Source organism: Amblyomma mixtum, chromosome 4 (assembly GCF_055824585.1).
Source record: "Amblyomma mixtum isolate Tamu chromosome 4, ASM5582458v1, whole genome shotgun sequence".
Taxonomy (NCBI): Eukaryota; Metazoa; Arthropoda; class Arachnida; order Ixodida; family Ixodidae; genus Amblyomma; species Amblyomma mixtum.
In genome coordinates, this window is record NC_143015.1 from 105,446,369 (window position 1) to 105,463,846 (window position 17,478).

Genomic DNA, 17,478 nt, shown 5'->3' on the forward strand with positions numbered 1-17,478 from the left:
CGCCACCAGAACCGTTTTCACTTAGAGTTGTAGATCGATTCGGCCTCGCCCTACCATCAACAATAGCCACGGTTAGCTTCGTTGGGAGAGCAGCTGTCCCGCAGATAATGGTGGTCCCGGGTTCGCTTCCTGTTCAGGACTGAATTTTTGAAGCGAAAGCTTTACTACGCCAGGTTTTCAAGAGAGCAGCGCCAGTGAGTTTATCCTTGAATTTCCCCTATTGGTTGGGAGAGGTCATGTGACCTACTGACGTCATCACAATCTGCCCACCATGGCAGATGGCAACAGCACCATCGGACTGTGAGGAACCTCCTTACCGTGGTAGGTGGAGATTAAATTGATTATTGGTTTGGCTTGGTTTGTTTTATGGGGTTAACGTCCTGAAGCGACTCAGGATATGAGAGACGCCGTAGTAAAGGGCTCCGGAAATTTCGACCACCTGGGGTTCTTTAACGTGCACTGATATCGCACAGTACACGAGCCTCTAGAATTTCTCCTCCAAAGAAATTCGACCGCCGCGGCCGAGATCGAACCCGCGTCTTTCGGGTCAGCAGCCGAGCACCACAACCACTAAGCCACCGCGGCGGGTTAAACTGATTATTGGCTGAGAGGCCACCTAACCTTTTAACTAACCAGCGACGCAGAGTCGGAGGCTTCTCCAACTTCGGCACTGGACGCGGAGATGGTTTCAACTGAGATGGAGCGCCGGAACACTGACTTTGTGATCAGACTCAGCGAGTGTGACGACTCGGCTATGCGTGCATTTCATCGACGCTTTACCGACAATTCGTTCGGCAGTGTGCGTGGCGTTTGTGAACGTAGCCATGCAAAGGAAGCTTTAGCTTCTCACCATGGTTGGCCAAAGTTTAAACCACAGCTAATTTTTCTTGAAGCATCGCATTTTTTTGCCTATTTTTTATTATTGCTTTTGCCCCGTGCTTTCGGTGAGTGTTTTGAGGACGTCTGCCGCGCGAAATCATTCAACAAGGAGCGGGACAGATGATGACCTTTTACCGTCTTTGAGCGTCACATTGTGCTCTAGCTTATAAACGCCTTTTATGCACCCACGGCCACAGCACATAAAAGGCCCCCTATACGCAATAAGCAGGGTGTCTTGCAACTTCTCGTAACATTTTAGTGTAGGATGTTAAAACATCCATTTCGTGTTTGGACTCTAAAGTGAAAGAGTTCCATATCATTGCAGCAGAAAGCTTGAATATTGTACAGATGCGTTGCTTTACACATCCGTCAATGCGACCGTAGTTTTCTTTTTATTTCAAACGTATACCACGATACCCACACCTAAAGCGCAGCAGGGACCGGAAGATTGCAATGCATGACCATTACGCTCGAAACGGCAGAAATATTAAAGAGCCACTGACGCTCTTTCCAAGATCGCGCCACTGAACCATGGTAGCGGCGTGCGCATTTAGATGCCCGCAAAATGCTAAAACAGCCCTGTGCTACGCAGTGTTAGTGCATGTTACTGAGCCCAGACGGCAGAAATCACTTCCGCGCCATCACAAAGTCGTCAACACCGCCCGCACACACAGCCCGTACGGAGCTCGGTAGTATGACGCAACTAACGTTCGTGTGCGTGCAACGGAACCCGCCATGACCCGCGCCGATGGCCCCGGACATGCAGGAGCCCGAAAAACATAACACCATAGTAAAGAAAAGTTCCTCCCTTAGGAGAGCACAGATTTTTTTCTCGGAGCCACTAACACGACCACAGCACCACCGCTTCGTCAACTGAGGCGCCCGCAGCGCTGATACAGTATCTCTCTCGCGCGCCACTGGCGGCAAGCTCCGTTAATTTTTGCGTTCATTTTGTATTCCGCACTACGCCGCGATATTTGAGTACCTTCCGGCAAGAGAGGACGCCGTCTCCTTTGGATCGCTGAAAATTGCTAAAGGTAGGTGGTTTTTTCTTATTTACTGTAAGGTTAATTAGTGGCGCATGTGTGTTTTGTGCTCCTGCTAGGTTAGTCATTATGCCGCGCCTGTGGGTTAGAGCAGGAACCAACGGTTGGAAGATTGAAATGTGCACATGTTCGCTACGCACGCGGGCAATGGCGTTGTCAGTTTTGTGGATAGGGCTCGCTGTTCCGCCAGGAACCTCCTCTCGGTTACTAAAGATATTGCCAGAAATTCTTTGTCAGCTATGACCGCCGTACAATTAGGAATGCTGTTCAGTTGTACGGCGGTTATGTTTAAAGTAGCAGGAGCTGCTAATTCCACGGCCGGCGCCGTTCACGGCCGTTGCGTTCCGGGCGCTTTTTTACGTGTGTGGTCAGGTTTACGCGCGCTCGTCATGGACTTTGCGAATTCGGGTTCCGAAACGAAATGGACCATATGCTATAGTTTCCTGTGGTTGTGGATTGCAAGTTGCCGGTGCCGGGCGGATTTCAGTTCTGGATTTCGAATTACGTTAAGCTCGATCTGTGCCTATATCAAGCGTAGAAGGTGCCGATCGACAAGCCCTGAGGCATCGTTCTTATTCTGAAGTATGTATACTAGCTAATAGCGCCCTTTATATTTCCCTCGTTAAAAAGTTAGCGGCTTCAAAAAGGTGAGCGAAATGATCCTGTGCCTTTACGTCCAGGTAATGTAAGCGTGCGCACGTTTGGTTGTATGGTATCTTGTTTAGTGTTCATTCCTGTTGTAGCAAATACGGTGCGAATCGTAGATCTGTTTTGTAGACGCCACGTAAATGTGATTTCTTTGTGTGCAATGGCATATTGAACCAGTTGTCAGGGTGATGAGTAAAATGTGATAAAGTATATGCTTGTTATTTGAATGCTTGTTATTTGAAAAACTTTTGATATTGCAAAGGTAACTGCATGCAATATCACTATATTATATTATATTATATTACATTATATTATATTATATTACTATATTTCTGAAAAAGAGTAAAATTTTGAAAGCTCCTGTAAATATAATGTAAGCTTATGTTAGGTCTATTTTGTGAAAATAAAGATATCTTTTTAAATATGTTTTATTGTACGAAATGTAAGCACTAAATTGATGCACTCAGCCTTTTCATATTATGGTTTTCCCACAGTGCAAATTCATTAGCTCTGTAAGCTCGGCAAAGAAAACAAGAGAACTGCATGCAAAGAAAGTAGCTGCTGCATCTATTGTTCACAATGCTGATGTTTCTCAGCCAGCTGTTTCTCTAAATGATGCCCTGCTTGAATTGAAGGTAACAGTAGCCTTTCTTTGCTTATAATAAATGGTTTCTACCTCAGTAGTATACCTGATGATGAAAATGCACAGCTTCAAATGTTACGCTGGTATCACAAGACCTTGCAGTGACGTAAAAGGCATTGCAATGATATGCAATGTCCTTGAAACAATCATGGGATTTCAGTGCACACATTTTTCGGCTGCCGTGTGATTTTGCTAACAATACTCATTGGAATGAATTTTGTAAAAGTTTTTGTTCACACTTAGGCACTACAGGATGCTGCGTTTGATGCTGCACACTTGAACCGGACAAGAATGAAGGCTCTTCTGCATGTAACATTTGCGGCTCATAAGGCTGAGATTCCACAACAGCTGCCTGCCTACTCATTGAATGCAGACGTGGTAAGAGTATGCTATTTTGCTTTTGGTTCTTGTCAAGAATTTTGAACAAGCTTCATAGCACAATGCAACCTGCAAAGCACTTCAGCACATCCCCTATGAGTAAATATAAACTGTTCTGTTGCTGGTAGTGATCACTTTTCTCAGTGCATGTCACTAGTTGCATATTCCTTCATCTGTAAAGAGCTATTGCAAGTTGCATTGGAAAACAAGGATGTGGTTTCAATGTAACTTACCCTGGAGCACATAAATGAATCAGCATATATGCAGTGCATTACATAACTGTCATCTGTACAGGTAATGATCGGCAGTATCTGGATCATTTTAGTGGCCTTACCTTTACTTATTTAAAAATAGGAAAGGTAGAGCATAGATTCTGCATTTTGCAATTTGCCCTAGCATCTGCATTTGGTGTCTTGCTGTGTGAGGTCCCAATAGACTCATGAAATTGTCAATATTTTTGATATCTTTGCAAATTATGGGCAGTTTCCTTACGAAGGTCGAATAATAGTTTCTGTAAAATATGTGCTTAAGTTGGTGTTTTTTTTTTTTGCAGCTTACACTTGAAGCAGAAATTCTTTTTAAAGCAACAATGCAAGATATGGAAAGATAATAAGAGATGTCCAGCAGGCACTTCACAGGGCAGATTTTGTGGAGCTGGATGGGTATCTTCGACCAAAAAATTCTGAATTCTGTGTGATCACACAGGTAAGACAGCTTCCTTTTGTAATTACTGCTGATAGACTTAAGCAGCAATGAAAATGCATAAAATATTCGGGGTCCCTGGGCAGCATAATAGGTATGTCTGTAATACTTGGCTGAAAATGTGCAAGAACCTGTGGTGCATGTTTATTTTATTGTTTAATATAAATGATGAATTTTTCTTGACAAAGAATGTATGGAGGCTAGCATTCAGTTCTTCCACTGCTATAAAAACTAGCCATTCAAATGAGTGTTCACTGGTATACATTCAAAAGAATGCAGAATAGAAATCATTATAGGCAGTGATTAATGTTTTTCATGCTTAGTTAAAATTGAGCTTAAGAAACTATAGACACTTAACATTTTGATTCGTGTTTTCTTGCTTGTGGTGATGTGTGAGGCATTATTATGCATGAATTACCACCCGGTGTTCTCCTACGACCAATAAATAATTTATAATTGCATTTCTTTCTCGTGCTGTTTCGGTTTCAACAGCCGAATTAGGACTCTGACGTCAGTGTGTGCTTGCAGGTCATGTGAGACGTGAAAAAACTGCAGTATGATCACTGCTTCCTCATTTGTTGTCATTGTGGTTCTTGAAGAAGGCTGACTTCAGCAGTGCAGTAAATCAAAACAAAGAAGCAGTGACTACATGGACGTTTTTCCATGCCTCACGTGACACAAAAGCACTTTTTGATGTTACAGCTATCGTTCAGCTGTTGAAGCCGAATTAGCATGACAGAAAAAGTTCAATTATAAATTATTTAGGGGCCTAGGCTAATATTACATGCTGATTCATATGTAGTAGTGTCTTTCGAATCCTCGTTGAGTAATTTAAATGAGCATTTATTGTTTTACATTTGAAGTAATGTATCATGCAAATCATCGTATCAAGGCAGTCAATGAATTGTTGCGTATAGCCTGGACTGTTTTTGCATTAAAGGGGAGATGCAACACTGACAGGCCCGTACCAGGCCCATGTATCATTACTGACGACGGACTGATAATGATCGTCACCAGGAAGAACACCATTGCCTTGGCTCCCGGCTCATCTATGGAGAGGGCCCTTATTTTGTGCCTAGCTGTCTACTTCATTTCGGACCTTTCTTATCCACATGCTTTTGGCTAAACTTTGGGACTAGTTCAGACATTGCTGCTGCAAAACGAAAAATTTGATAAAGGGCTGATATCCTTCAAATTGAAGAGTCTGCTTAAAGGCCTCAGACTTAGACACAGCCATTTCTGTATAGTTCATGGTTTTGATAATAAAGGATTGAAGGTTTCGGATAAGCGTTAAGGTAAAGCTTAACACATCAAATATAGCATCTTAAGAGACAGCTGTCATATTTGAAAATAAAAGCCTCAATTTCCTCCGAGTAATTAAGTATTGTATTTTTTGTGGCAGTGAAATAAAGCTTTGATGTAATGGATGCTTGTGTTCATCAACCATGAACAACACTGCTGAAGTGCAAGCATATCTGTGTATTATTGCCCATTTGTCTGTGCAGGAGGCGATTCTAGGTTGCATGGTGATGAAAGAAGAGTTTTAATATCTCTCATCCCACAACCTCAAGCTTTAAACTTAGGGGTGCATCAGACTCTATTTGTATAGTTTGGCTGATGGACTAGGTGTCCAACCAACAGAAATCATGATTGTATACTGTGAATTTGATGCAAGAAGTGTGGTTTAAGGGTACAGGAATATGCATATAGTATATCTGTTAAGAATTACTACAGAATGATTTCATTCATATCAGGTGTTTTGTGAACTTTATATTTCACCCTGTAGTCCCTTGTGTGCAGTGCACTGCATATACAATACTATTGTGGAATAATTTTGTTCATATATAGACAAAATTATTTTACTATGGTTTGTACAAACAGTGCACTGCGTGCAAGGAACTCTAGAGTGAAATATGTGGTTCACAAGATACCTGGAACGGGGTTCCAGCTATCTATATGATGCAGCGTTCCTGCTAAATTCCTGGAACGCTGTTTCAGATATATAGGCGCAGCACTGTTCCGGCTAAAACCTCGGAAATTTGTTCCACATATTTTGGAGTATCTGGAGCATAGTTCCAGCTATATAGGTGGAACATTTTTGCAAAAATGTTCCAGCTACTAAGTGGATCCTTAGGTGGAACCAGACTAAGAGTATGCATGAATGCCCTGAGCTGGCTTTTCGAAAGCAGCTGTCTCACACATGCACTAAATTTTAAACCATTTTCTGCGAAAGACTAGCCTAAATGTGTTGCCTTGCGTGTTAGAAGTAAGTCCACATTCTATAACAATTAAACGCTGCGCGTTCTGCGGCCACAAGTTCGGAATGATTTTCTACAAGCTTTAACTTCACATTTGCTTAGCTTTTCAGAACCAATAAATCGCGCCAACGGATAGATATCGATTCATGTACGCATCGGTGCGTTAGAAGAATTAATGTTTCCGAGAAGCCGCCCTGCATACCCACCACATGGCAGCTTTCGCCGCCACTCCATTCCCGTGTGAAGGGCTGTGTACGGGAGGCCTAGGCATGGCCCAAAAGAACTCTCTCCACCGACTGGCACCAGAACCACTGTGTCTGGCTTCAAAATTATTGCCGTGCCCCGTCAGCGAAGGCGGTTGTGTGGAATCCGGCGGCCGCAACAGAAAGACGTCCAAAGTAGCCAGAGGGCTAAAGAAGAGAGGACAGCCGTGACCCTCATAAACATGTCAAGTTTGGGAGGGGTGCGTCTTCGGCTGAACATGAGCCCCGCGTTCGCGACGAGGCCGGCACCCTGCGGCGCCGAGAGTATAGGCCGGAACGCTCGCGGCACAAACAGTTTCCCAGAGTTCGCGGGCCCACAGGCCAGCAGTGTCTTGCAACGCAACAGCCTTACTAGCGGCGGCCCCGACAGACCGCGTATCGGCTTGAGGTGACGGGGGAGGCCGGCGGCTAGCACCAGGAGGGCTCCCAGGAGAGGAGGCGAGACGCTGGTTTAGGGGAACCGTTGCCCTCCGAGGGACACCTGATCCCCTTCGACGCATCCCCAACGGGGCCGCCGGCCTATGCGTCGTAACGGCCGCGGCTTCGTGGAAAAATCGGCGGGCGCCCTTGGTCGGCTGCATGAGCAGCGACGGCGAATAACCGTTGGGCGAGGAGGACACCGAAGGAAAGAAAGAGAATCTTCAGAGAGACGCGATGGAGGCAGAAGAGACAAAGGAAAGAACCAGCAGAGTCGGGCGAGGTGAACGGAAGCAGATCGCGCTGGTCTGTAGTCGGCGAGGCCGGACCTGAGGGGATCCGCAGCAAACTGACCGCCAGCCGAGACGCCCAAGAAGTCTGACCCCTCAACCCGTCATAGTACCGCTACCCGAGACGCCCGGGAAGATCCGACAGTGTCAAGATGGAAGCCCCAGTTAGCGGTCGCCAGGCCAATTCGCCGAAACGTGGGACCGTCGCCAGGCTGAGCGCCACCCCGCCAGAGCAGCCGAGAGCGAGGCACCTGTTGGCCGGACTGCACCGACGCCTAATACAAGATAGCGGTGAGCGGAACCCCCAGTTTCACCTTCAGGCAGAGAGTGAATAAATAAGGTTGACTCGGAGGCGTTGTGTGTTGGCTCAATTCTCCTCGCTTCAGCAGAACCCGTAGATAGCAACAAATATTGTGTTGCATTGTGACTGACCCCCGACAGGCGGGAACGTCACACCTGCAAGCATCTGACCCTGCGCTTCTCTGCTTTCAATGATACACCTCGGTCACTTTCTCACTACTGAGCAGGCGGGTGAGGTCTTTACCTGAGTTGTTGGGAGCCTCGAGATCCTTGCCGAGCCAAGGATGGCCGCTGAGGTTACCCAACCTTTAAAGTTTCTGTTCACAGACATTTCTGAAAAGTTTCTCCTTTATCAACTTCGTAGTAAAAGTAACTTTCAGCTCCTTAACACCACAGGTTTTTGTAAACTTTGTTTTAAAACTCTGCACAAGCCGATCTTTCTATACCTTGAGCTTAGCGAATGATAGCCTAAAATTCTTATGCGCCAGTGAACTCAACATGCAACCCATTCCCGCAAGCTGAAGCCCATGCTGAAGCCCGTTTCGGCCGCCGCGCCACCTACACCGAAAGAAATCTATGCTCGTCGTAGGCGGAGAATGCAGAGTTGGAAAGTGTTTGCAAGTAGCTTTTTTTTTTGCATGTACATATTTAGCATTTTGGGGTAGCAATAATCGAGTGTTGGTAAGATAGTCAAAGAACTGAAGGTTAAGTGTAAAAGTATGAGGCGTCGGTGAATGTGAAGGAAACGTGGTTCGAATGCCGAGGGCGTGGATTTTATGTGCAAATGTTGCGCGTTAAGTGCACGTTTGGACAGGGTTGACCAAGCGAGCACTAAACTATGGCGTTACGTATGGATGCTCTAGAAAGACAGCTACAGGTAGAGAGGTCAGAGAAGCGAAAACTTCCAAGAACAGCTTGGTCAGTTGGAAGCGAAAATGGTTGACACCGCCATCGGAAGCCATATTGGCATACATTCCAGCGCCAACCACGGGGATGGGACTTGCACTAGCATGGACAGCGATAAGAAAGTAGGTCAGGCAGGTTCATACAGGAAGAGCTACACAAAGATGGCAGCTAGGAAGTCTGGAGGTGATGGAGGGAAGGGGTGAGCTAAACCCAAGGAATGAGGTCACAGTCACTGATAGAGGCAACAGAATCCAGAAGTTAGGAGGGAGGGAGAGAGTACCCTAGTGCTTATCGCTGGTGATTCAAACATGTGGAGGAGAGTAAGAGCTTAACTGGAGCATGTAAAGGGTGACAGGCGGGTTGAAGTCAGGGTATTCCCAGGGAGGACAATGGACACGGGACTGAGAGAGACAAAAAGCGGACTTTCTGAGAATGTTTCAGGGCGCAATTTGGTAGTGGTAGCGGCGGGGCTAAATGACGTCCACAGTGGGGACGCCGCACAAGTAGTGGAAAGATTAGCTGAGGGAATTGACTATGTACGAGCAATAGCACACCGAGTGCAGATAGTGATGTGCACAGTACTGAAGGCGCTAGGACGGAACAGAGAGGTTTCCAAGGACGTGGTGAGTGTTAATCGATAGATAAGGAAGTTAAGCCTGGAGAAATGCGTTGAAAAGGCAGATATAAACATGGAAGTCCATAGAGGAGACTTTGGAAGAGGCTTTCCAAGAGGTGGCATCCATTTTAGTGGAAAAGTAGGAGCAGAGATCGGCTGGTTCCTGGAAGGCCAGGCAGAAGCTCTTTTAACGGGTCCACGGCGGTTCAGGGCGTAGGGGTTGGTAGAAGCTAAGTAGAAAGTGTAACAATGGCGGCCGAGCCCAACAAAAGGGCCACTGGGAGGTGAAAAGAATTTTAACACCAGGATCAGGTACATGAATATGCAAGGGGGTAGAAAGAGAGCGAAATGGTTAGAATATAACAGCAGTCAAAGGACATAGAAGTAGCTATGCACGCGCTATGCGAGAGACATCTTGGGGAACTAGAAGATCCACCTTTTATTGATGGTTACGCCTGGAAAGGAAGCGACAGAACAACAACGGAGAAGAAGAGAGGAGGAGTAGGTATGCTGATACATCAAAGAACAAATTGGCAAAGAATAAAATCAACTAGCAAAGAACATGTCTGGGTATCAGGTACAATTGCCGGTAAAAGGACATGGCTAGGGGTAGTTTGTTTCGGGACAGGGAACAACTGCAGGCAAGAAAACAAGGATCTAGTTAAGTGTCTCAATGACGATATAAAGCAGGTTGAAGACGGTTCCGGTGTTATTCTGCTGTGTGACTTGAATGGCCACATCGAGGATATGCATAAATACACAGACTGTGACGGGAAGTTAATGGTAGACTTCTGCGAGCGGCAGTGGCGTAGTCGGAGATATTTTTCAGGGAGTTGTTATACACCACCGGTAAGAAAAAAATAAAAACGAAAGAGAGCTTGCGTCATACAATATCTTATTCCCTTTTTCTGCTGTAATGAACGCGAAAGGTTAGTTGTTTCGTTCACTGTAATACCTACATAGTACGAGTGCACACAGTACTCCGAGTACTTGATTCGTAAAGAGCATTTATTTTCTCACAAAAATACACTCGTACGAAATATCGCGGATATTTACAATATTATCACATAATATACAACACAAAAGTTTCTTCTCTACAACAAAGTCAGCCACCGCGAACGAAAGGCATATGTCAGAACTTCTACCCCATCCATGCGAACCTGCACCCGGACGCAGAGGCGCTTTAAAAAAACAGCTTTTTATTTTCGCGATAGTTTATAACCAATTGAGGACAATGCAAAGGATGAAAAAGTAGGCTGACGTGAAAAGGTATGTTTTATTGAGGCTAACTACGCCTACAATTAAAAGGAATGTCATCGCTATCGCACAGGAGTGATGTTTCCTGTAATAACTTCCGCTTTTTATCAGACCAGGAACTATTTTATTGCGTAAGCAATACCGCGCCACGTTTCGAGCCGTCGCGTAGCTCCCAGCGGTGGCCACCGTTCACCTTTAGACGCAGCTAACCCTACCGCAGCGAGGTCAAAGAGATGGAGCGCCGTTGCCAGAGCAACCGTTTCAGCCGCGCTCCACCAGGCGGCAGAACCGTCGCTGCGGCGCGCTCTCGGCGCATGCGTCGGAATGTGGAGAGAGGAAAAGGAAGCGCGAGGGAAACGGGGAATAAATCATGGAGGAAGAAAAAACTAGGAGGGACCATGACGTCACAATCTTGAAGCCTAGTCATAGAAAATATAATGGAAAGAATCATGGGAAATAGGCCCTCACGTGACAAGACAGCGGTAGCTCTTAGCCGGATTTCGGTTTCGCTCTCTCGCTGTACGAGCAACTGCGCGACCATCTGCTTGTGTTCACTGACGGCTCCGTGGTGAGCGCAAACTGCTCGCTCGCCGCAGCGGCCACCATCCCCGAGCGACGCGTGCGCTGACTGCGACGCAGTGGAGATATTGGAGCACATGCTCCTTCGCTGTGCTTCTGCAGTGCCGCGTCGCGAGATTCTCGCGGCCTGCAGGGCGCTGGGAATCTTCCCGGACAGTCTCAAAGCGCTCCTGTGGCCGCGCGGTAGTGCGCGCACCCGTGGCAGAACAATGGTGAGCTTCTGTGCGTTCATCAAGCAGGCGGGCTTGACTTTCCGCTCGCTCTTCGCCAGGTAGTGCACGCGTGACACGAACGCTCCGTGGGTGCTACCTCGGACGGTATACGCGGCCGGGCGCCCCACCCCGGCCGCTAGTACAGTGTGCCGCGCGCGCGATTAGTCCGAGACAGGACGCTACGAGCGCGCGGCTACGTAGTACATACAGTTTACTTCTTTTTGGAAGTAATTGTGCGCAGTGGCCGGGAGACCCCGCGCAGGGGCAGACGTAAAGCCGCCGGCACTCTCTCGACAGCGGGAGAGAGAGAAACATACTTCACTGCTGCATTTCACGTCGTAACCGCGTATGTGCGCGAGCGTACTCGGCGCGACTTGTGCCCCGAGAATCGCGGAGAACGGCGGGCCCATGGGCGGGCCGAAGTCCGCCTGCCCGAGAAATAGAATCTTGCGCAGCGCGCCGGAGCGCTCGTTAAACACGTCCGTGCGCCGTGAGCGCTCTGGAAGCCACTGCGCCCTTTTTTAGAGGCTCGTTTTCTTCGCCTACTGTCGAGTTCTCTGCTTATAGCATGTGCTGAAATAAACGCTACGTATGTGTTTATAATTCCTCTCTATTCTCTTTATGAACCACAGCTGAACAGTGACGAGGTCGCGGCCGCACCCTTTGGTGAAAAGTTTACCTGCAGTTTTTTACAGTGCACCCAAAAACTCGAGAGCGTAATCAACAGAGGGGTTGAGACGCGGAGGCTTCAGACAACGTCGAGCTCGGTACGCATTCCGCCAAAGCTGCAACACAGGCGCTGCGCTTCTGCGCTACATCGGAGCACGGACGTTCACTAGAAAGCACCGCTGGTTGGCAGTCTGGTAACTGTGGAGGAGGGCCTATTTCCCAAGAGTCATTGCGCAAAATTGCCCTCGGCAGCGGCGTCAGAGGAGGATGGCTTGCAGAGGCTGAGCGCACTCTCTCCTAGTTTTTTTTTTCTCCATGGAATAAATACGCGCGTTCGCCTCGGGCAAAACAGGACGATCTGTTCTCGCTTCGGCGAGCGCGGCTTCGGCCGCCTGTTTTTAGAGCGCAGCTTTTTGGCGTCCGTTCCTGGGTTTCGCGTCGTCGTCGGCGTCGGCCTCGTAACCAGCTCCGCCCCCAATGTCACGCTTTTCAATTGGTCGAAATGCTCGTGACGTCACAGTGCGCGAATTTCAAATGGGGCCAATTGTACTTTGGCTAGTAACCATGCAACCAATCAAAGGGATCGTATAGTGATACTGCAACTAAGTTGGACTGAGTTTAGTTAATTGCTTAATTAATCAATTAGCCTAATTAATATAGAGGAGAATGAAGAGGTCAGAAGAAAAGAAAAGAAAGACGCGCGCCGCAGCGACAACAGCGTCCGCGGAAGGAGACGCTGCTGAAAAAAACAGATAAGTACGAAGCCGCGTCCCCTTCACCACCACGCACTTCCCCACTCAGTAAGACGTTGCTCTTTCATATACGTTGTGTCGAACATCCTAGACAGTTCCAACAATTGACAGGTTAATGACAGAACACGATGGATAGAAATACAATAATATAAATATGAAATAGCCTAATTAACCTTTCTAGTTAGACCGCATAAATCAATAAAACCGAGAACGAAATTGGTCGAGTTGGGGAATCGAACCAGGGTCTCCGGAGTGCGATACGAGCACGCTAGCCACTCCGTAATGCCAGCTGAATGGTTTGGAATGAACAAAGGCGCGTCTAGCTAATACGGCGTCTTCGTTCACTCCCATCTTCCCCCTTTCCCTTACGGCGAGGTGCAGGTGTCCACCCAGATATGCGAGAGAGATACATTTCCTTTCCTCAAAAAATAAATTTACCGTCCAGCAAGGCGTACAGCCGAATTGGCGATGGCGTTCTGTGGACTCCCTGGCAGCGTTGCAAGACGCTGTCGCGTTCCACTCTTACAGGCGAAGCTTAACACGTTAACCACACATCAGTAACACACGCAGACAGCCAATGGACGCGTCATTCGCTGGCAGCACTTGATTCATCATTCACAACCACATTCGTGACAGAATGCTGTACTAAGGCTTTCGCCTTGCACCACTTTAGTCGCCAAAGTGACTCCTAATTTTAGAGCGCAGCTCTTTGGCGTCCGTTCCTGGGTTTCGCGTCGTCGTCGGCGTCGGCCTCGTAACCAGCTCCGCCCCCCTTTCATCCCCCCAGCGCTAGCAGCGACCGACTGATACCGCTGGATGCCGCTGACGCCGCTAGAGAGTCAAGATAACGTGACTGCATAGAACACCGTCGCCGCCATGCAGAAAGAGGAGGAAAGGGTCCCCCCCCCCCCCTGTTCTTGTGTGGCGGATAGGGTGCTCTTCAGTTGCCGACGCGCCGGTTATTTCACGTAGGCCCCGGCACGTCGACGAATACGTGACCACCTTCCCACGGCTAGACCTGGTTCTTAGCGCTGCGGAAGCGAGGGAAGCGAGGGGGGCAGTGATACATGCATTCGAAGAAGAGACAGAAGTAGCGCATGCGCTAGAAGAGGAAGAAGTTAGTTGGCTCTCTCGCGCGCGCTCGAACCTTTGAAGTGTTCCGCTCGCGAGCCCACACGTTTCAACTCCTCCGCGGATCGGCTAAGTATTGGGTGGCTTGTCCTGTTTTTGTTTTTCCCCCTGCGCCTTTGCGCATTTTGTCTTGTGTAGATAACGCACGCAGTTCGCTTAACTGAGTTGATGTCTACGCAGTCTGCCGGCCGGGGGAGCTCCCCCTGGTCGGCTTCCCTATCGCCTAATGAGATGCCTCTGAAGGCTTTTCAACGCACAGGCGTCCGCAGCATTCCTGTGGCGCTGGTGCCGAAGGATGGTGGTGCCATCAAAATGTCCAACCCAGGGTCTGTTCGAGCTGCTCTCCAGGCAGCCAGTAAGAATTGTCAGTGACCGCCCAGTCCGATAGCCCTCCGCTGCCGCTAGAGCGACGGCCACTTCTTCAGCCTCAGCTATCGTGCAGTCTTGCAGGGAGGCGCTGGTAATCTCGTGTAATTCCGAGTTGACTACAGTTGCCACTGCGTTGTTGGTGCCTTGTCCCCTAGTCATGGCATATGTGGCAGCGTCGACATACACTGTTGTATCCTGGGATGCGTGTGTTTTCTGTAAGCGGTCGGCCCTTGCCTCTCTTCGGTCTTTGTGGAGGTTCGGGTCCATGTTTCTTGGTATTGGTGCCACCCTGAGCGTGCTGCGGTACTCATCGGGGATCGTTTTAGTTCTCAATATTTCTCGAATTTGTTCGGTGTAGCCCAGTTTCTTTAAAAGAACTCTGCCTGTGGAGGTCTGCTGTAGTCTGCGCATTTGGGCAACATGCTGCGCTTCCCGTAATTCCTCGAACGTGTTGTGCAGTCCCAAGGCTAAGAGCTTTTCAGTTGAGGTGTTATGGGGTAGCCGAAACGCGGTTTTATACGCTTTGCGTAAAATCGCGTCCGCCTGTTGTATTTCACTTTTGATATGATTGTAGTAGGGGAGACTGTATGTCGCCCGGCTGACCACTAGGCTCCTGACCAGCTTGAGTGTGTCTTCTTCGCGCATGCCATGACGAATGCCATGAGGAATCCCTGCCAGTACCTCAGGAATACTCGGCCATACTCAACAACTACAAAGGCAGCAGGATGCGGTACCCACCACCGCACAAATCTTTAAACAAAGAAGAGGCTGTCACATGGAGACAACTGCAAACGGGGTCATATCCAAATCTAAACACACTAAGTAAAATTCACCCCACACTTTACGCACACAATTGTCCGTGGTGCCATGAAAAACCTACACTGTATCACATCACATGGGCATGTCAAAAAGTCGACATCGTCCCAGTTATACAAAACCCAAGTGTGGAGCAATGGGAGGGTCTGCTCTCCAGCGACTGCCGCGATGACCAGATCGGTTTGATACGGCGAGCTCAGCTGACGGCAGCATCCAGCGGAGCCCTGGAATAGGGGCAACCGACCGTTGCGGATGGACTCATCTGACCACATAAAAAAAAGCACTTGTGCTAGAGCCAAATAAAGTTATCCTATCCTATCCTATCCAGGCAGCCACGTCCCTCTATGAGGAAATTTCTGAGGTGAGGCAGTTTGGACGCGGCGGGATACTGTGCCGTTCCCAAGACCTATCCTGCGTAAAGGATCTTCTAAACTGCGCATCCTTTGGATCTATTCCGGTTAACAGCTTTATTCCTTCCCATCTCGCCTGCACAAAAGGTCTAGTCCGTGGCGTCGACTCCTGTATGTCTCCGGTGGAGACCCTCGACCTTCTCTCAGCGGCAGGCGTTGTTGCTGTGTACAGATGTAGCCGGGAGGTGAATAATGTGCGTGTACCAACCGAATCAGTCATTGCCACTTTTGCTGGTACTTCCTGCCCGTCAGAAATTAAAGCATGGCCACTGATCTTCCGGGTCGATCCCCTTCCATCAAAGCCACTGCAATGTAACAACTGCTGGCGATATGGGCATAGTGCTGGTGGTTGCAAGTCCACCTTGCGATGTTGCAATTGCGGCAATGACCATGCATCGACTGCATGCACCGAACAGGAGGTTAAGTGTTGCCTTTGCGGGGGTGATCACGCTGCAAATTCCCTGGATTGCCCTTCTCGGGCTCAGGAATCTCAAATTGTTGAGTTAATTGACCGCAAACGCTGTTCGCGGCGTGAAGCCATAATTGAAATTAAAGAAAGAGCGCACGGCTATGCGGGTGTGGCAGCCCGCTCAGGTGTCGCCCTCGATGCATCTGTCTCGCAGGCCATAGTGACTGCTGTAGAAGCCTCAATGACGAAAATGATTGAAAAGATTGTATCAACTGTCACAGAGAGCATCTCAAACGCTCTCGCTACGCAGATTACTCAGGCCATGCAATCTGCAATATCTTCACAGATGACACGTTTGCCATCGTTGCTTTCTCAACCTTCATTACCGGTCATATCGCCACCCCAGGAACCAGTTAGTCCTGATGCTCCTATTATTAGCTCCGGCGTTTCGAATGATGTCCCAGTCACTCATGATGCAGAGATGATGGATACAGATACGCGAGTCCTCAAACGCAGTGGCTCCCATATGACTAATCCGTCTTCTCCTCAAAATCCGAAATCAAAGAAACAACAGCTGGGCTCTAAGCCAAAGGAAAATATTTTGCAGCAGGCAGTTGCTGCTGCTCAGATTGCGCCACCATAGGGGTGTTACGAATACTCCAGTGGAACTGTCGATCACTCATTTCAGCTTCAACAGATTTACTTTACCTTTCATCACAACTTAATCCAGACATAATCATTTTGCAAGAAACCTGGCTTTCACCTGAAAAACATTTCCATTTACAAAATTATTCCTCATTTCGCCAAGATCGCCAGTCAAGAGGAGGGGGGTTACTCATTCTGGTTTCTTCAAAATTTTGTCACAGGGCCAAAATTGTTTTCCAGTTCTCTTCTCTAGACTGTGAGATGATGGCTTTAGACTTTGTAATTCCTGGGTGCTATCCCTTCTCATTAGTTAATGCTTATTTTCCTAATGGTGTGCAGGATTCAAGGCCTCTAGATCTTCTACTAGTCAATTGCCAGAAGTCAGTTCTGTTGGCAGGCGACTTCAATTCGCACCATGTATCGTGGGGATATAAGACAGATCCCTGTGGCAAACGCCTTTGGGATTGGGTTACAGATAACAACCTTATGTGCATGAATTCAGGTTTGGCGACCTTTCTTCGGGCTCAAACCGTATCTGTATTAGATTTAACTTTCTCCAGCCCTTGTGTTCCTGTTCTGAATTGGTCGACAGTTGGTTGTGGTACATCTAGTGATCACATACCTATTATTTTTGAGGTTAACTGCCGCTTAACTCCAGCGTCTTCACAGTTGAGATCATATATTAATTATAACCAGTTCCAGGTTACTTTGCGCTCTTCTCTTGCGTCAGCGTTAAGTTCTGAAGACGATCATAATTCAAAAGACATTTGCTTGGCTATTGAGGAATGCCGCAAAAAGTCCGAATTCCTGGTGCGTACATCAAAAGGGACCAATTCAACAAGGTGGTGGAATGCAGACTGTACGCGGGACTACAGACGCAGAA

The 17,478-nt window shown here is 48.0% G+C and overlaps 1 long non-coding RNA gene across 1 annotated transcript; it reads left to right on the top strand.

Moving 5' to 3' along the window:
- Nucleotides 1-1,864: 1,864 nt before the first annotated feature.
- Nucleotides 1,865-5,721, top strand: LOC149347700 (uncharacterized). Its single transcript, XR_016292191.1, has 4 exons — nucleotides 1,865-1,916; nucleotides 3,460-3,594; nucleotides 4,148-4,299; nucleotides 5,237-5,721. It is a non-coding gene; the product is annotated as an uncharacterized LOC149347700 (long non-coding RNA).
- Nucleotides 5,722-17,478: the final 11,757 nt, after the last annotated feature.